Here is a 3,851-nt window from a genome sequence, read left to right as displayed (position 1 = left end):
CCAAATAATGTTCTTTTTTAGCAACGTCATATGACCCCTTTAAAGAAAGTCAAACTGTTATGTCTCTAATGCCATAGTGCTTTACCATAGAGCAAGTTTTAGGGCTGGGCGATATGATGATATAATGATATCAATGCTACGTATTGTTATGGAATAAAGAAATAAATCATCACTGCTTTTTAAAACATACATACATTTTTTGGTGGTGAAATCTAAGGATGCACAATATATTGGTTCCATATCAGTTATCAGCTGATATTATATTTTGTTTTAACTTATCGGTAGAATTATTCCCAGAATTTTAATAATTGGGGCATCCTTGGTAAAAACAAAATTTTTTTCTTTTTTAAGGACAGTGCCAATTTACAAGACAACTTTTGTTATTTATTCACAGAACTTAATTACAATTATGATTGACTGTCCTATCCAGCATTTGGTAAGTATGGATGAGACACAACTTGCTTTTACAAGTAAATCTGATCAGTGTGAATGAAAGTTTTCATTCAGAGAGGAAAAAGTCTTGGTTCCAGCTTTTTATAGAGAAGCTTAATGGTGAAGTGAAGCACACATTTTTCAGGTATGGTATCTGGAAAGTTTAAATATATATTTAAATAAAACTGCTATCAATATGTGAATGTAATATTCTGGTTTACATAAATATAAAAAGTAGAACATTTTAGATAAATTGCTTATTTCTCCTTTGTAAATGCTCTAAGACGTATCATGAAGACTAGCCATCATGCAGGTGTAGAAAGTATCATCATCAAAATCATAAAGAATCAAGTGGAACGGTACAGAAAGGTAGTGCACAAAACAATCAGATGTCTTAAATTTATGAATCACATGCTGCTTATCTGTCTGCTTGTCCAAGTGACAGGATTTTCATCAACACTGAATCACTGATGTTAGGTATATTTTCTCTTTTTCTATTAAAGTCAGCCTACGAAGACAGCTGGTTTGAGGAGACTCCGCTCATCTCACTGCTCAGAGACACTATCATTCTCCCACAGGGCCATGAAACTGACTTGCTACATGGGATGGACAGGTGAAGAAAACCTGTATTTTTACAAAAATATTTAGTGTTTAAAGGAAAACAATCGCCTGACGAGCCACTAAATCCTCAGAACTGCATCTTGATGCATCTAATCAACTTTTATATCAACAAATCATTGACATGAATCGTAACCCAAGTACAGACGTCACATATGGTAGCTGTCTTTATTTTAAATGTTAGATCTCCTACTAACACGATACAATCCATCCCTAACCATAATTTATTAATGAGTGTAGTCCAGGTTTACTGCCATGATCCCACAATACAGAACAGATGGTGAGCAGTCCAATATTATGAGGCAGATCCTGTGTCATTCCTAAAATGATACTAAAACCTGAGTGATTGACATACCTCGTCTGGATAATCTGCTGCTGATAAATTACTTAGGCCTTCCTTCATCATGCTGATATGCTAATGATAAACTTGTCAGCTTTTACCACAATATGCACCAGTTCTGTGTAACTCTCTGTATTTAGCTAAATAAATATCTTAGGACTAAATTTGACTATAATCAATACAATTTATTTGTTGTTTGATTTTCCCCCTCCATATTCATATTTTGTCTTTATTGTTTTGAAGGGTAATGGAGTATCTGAATCTTCTGCGGTATTTATTGATACAGGAAAGACACAATTCTGTAAGATTTTTTACAACATTTTGTCAAAACACAACTATATATAACATTACACTTATATTTTCATCTTGTTCTATTAATAAGACACACCTTGTTTTTTTCAAGACTGGAATATGGATAGACCTGTGCCACATTGCAGACAGTTACACAAAATTATTACGACTATGTCTAAGCTTGTCAAAATCATACTATAGGACAGAGTTAAAAAGACTTAGAGAGGACAAAAAGATCAAGGCTAAAGGTAATACATACTTTGTATTCTTTCCCTGTTAAATGGTAATTATTATATAGTGAAGAAAATGGAATTTGACTTCCAGTATTTTTTCCCCCACAGAATTTAAGGAGGCCTCTAGGAAGAGATGCTTGGCAACATGCCATGTGAGGCACAGGATAAGGTTAGATTATCAGTACTACTTATCTGATGCAGCAATGCTACGTATTGTTATGGAATAAAGAAATAAATCATCACTGCTTTTACATTACATTTTTTGGTGGTGAAATCTAAGGATGCACAATATATTGGTTCCATATCAGTTATCAGCTGATATTATATTTTGTTTTAACTTATCGGTAGAATTATTCCCAGAATTTTAATAATTGGGGCATCCTTGGTAAAAACAAAAATGTTTTCTTTTTTAAGGACAGTGCCAATTTACAAGACAACTTTTGTTATTTATTCATAAGGTTAGATTATCAGTACTACTTATCTGAATTCAGTTTTAAAATAGGGACAGTAAATCATAAAACATTCGAAAAACATATCATTTGCAGGTCTTGCAGTGTGCCCTGGTCACATATGACTTAATGGAAAGCCTTGTGGTCCGTATAGAGGAAATCATTGAGGATAGTCAAAACTGAAATGGGGACAATTGCTGCTTTCTGAACTGAATAATGTATTAATGAATTTATTTATTTACTTTCCCTGTAGCATGACACATTTGTAATGATATAAATGCAATGTAAAAGCAACAATATCAATATTTTCAATACTATTCTGTATTCTGACTTTGAAGACTTTTCCAGCACAAATAAAAGTTGGACATTTTTCCTCTGACAGTGTTTATACTTTGTTCTTAATAGTTTATGAACTATTTTGAAAGAAAATGTTTTTTCAAGGCTAAACAACAAAGTATGAATGGCAAGGAACAGTTTGCCAGACACAACTTACTATGAAACAAGACTGACATCTGCTGTTTAAAACAAGTATAGCAAGCAATAAGAACATGAATGGAGAGGAACATACAGTAAATCACATTAGAACTGCATCTCTTGAAGCATTCCCCCAATCAGGGCTATGATCAATGATGTAAGTACAAGCCAAAGACATCGGATCTCTCAAATTCGCCACATTGGGTTTACTTGCTTATATAGTGAGCAAAATGGACACTAAAATCCCATAATTGACCTCGATACAGCATTCATTGTAAAACGGGAAAAAAAATCTAGAAAATTATCATTAATAAAGAATGTGAATCACTGTAGAAAAACATCACAACTTACCTTAGCAATGACCAGCATTCCCTTCACTACATCAGCAGTACTGTGCACAGGTATGACTCTGAGATTACAGCCAAGAAATCTGTTGCTAAAATAAAACATCAGAGTTACACCATTTTATCACATACTCGTATTTGTCCGGCTCGGTAGATTATGAGAGCTTTGAAAGAAAACAGTTCTCACTGCTGGCCAGAACCGAGCTCTTTCACAAAGTGTGGTTCATTAGTTATTTAGTATTAATATTAGTCATTTTTGAAGAATAATTATACCACACAGGCATCTTATTCTGAGTCTGAGTGGCTCTTAGTCTAAGTGGCTCTCCAGAACCCTTTGGTCATGTAAGTATGGAAGATGGGGTGCTTGCTTTCAAAGTAAGGTTGTACATTTGTAGTCTTCCATTCATTATGCACCTGTTTTGTACTGATGATAAAATCTCCCACTCCCTTTTTCCATAGAATAGGGCTTGAAGCAGAAGAAAACGGTTTCTATGGACCTGCACAAACTTCTCAATTCTTTCAAACAATTCAGAATTCTCAGGCTTAGCTGGAAACTCCTCCGGTGTGACCAGCAAGAAAGCCGTACCTGTGCAACAGAAAAGGGAAAGGAAGGCAAAAAACATTTTACTTTTTACTTCTGCTGATTGTACTTGTCATAGTTGTTCAAATT

General features: G+C 34.2%; 1 pseudogene; it reads left to right on the top strand.

Annotated features, from left to right (window-relative positions):
- Window positions 1–2,847, top strand: part of LOC107566474 (glomulin-like) — a 9,159-nt pseudogene extending 6,312 nt beyond the window's left edge.
- The last annotated feature ends 1,004 nt before the right edge of the window (window positions 2,848–3,851 follow it).

The sequence above is a fragment of the Sinocyclocheilus grahami genome, unplaced genomic scaffold (assembly GCF_001515645.1).
Source record: "Sinocyclocheilus grahami isolate Dianchi unplaced genomic scaffold, SAMN03320097.WGS_v1.1 scaffold1078.1, whole genome shotgun sequence".
Lineage (NCBI taxonomy): Eukaryota > Metazoa > Chordata > Actinopteri > Cypriniformes > Cyprinidae > Sinocyclocheilus > Sinocyclocheilus grahami.
Note: the sequence above shows the minus strand (reverse complement) of the source record. Positions and strands in the feature narration are given on the sequence as shown.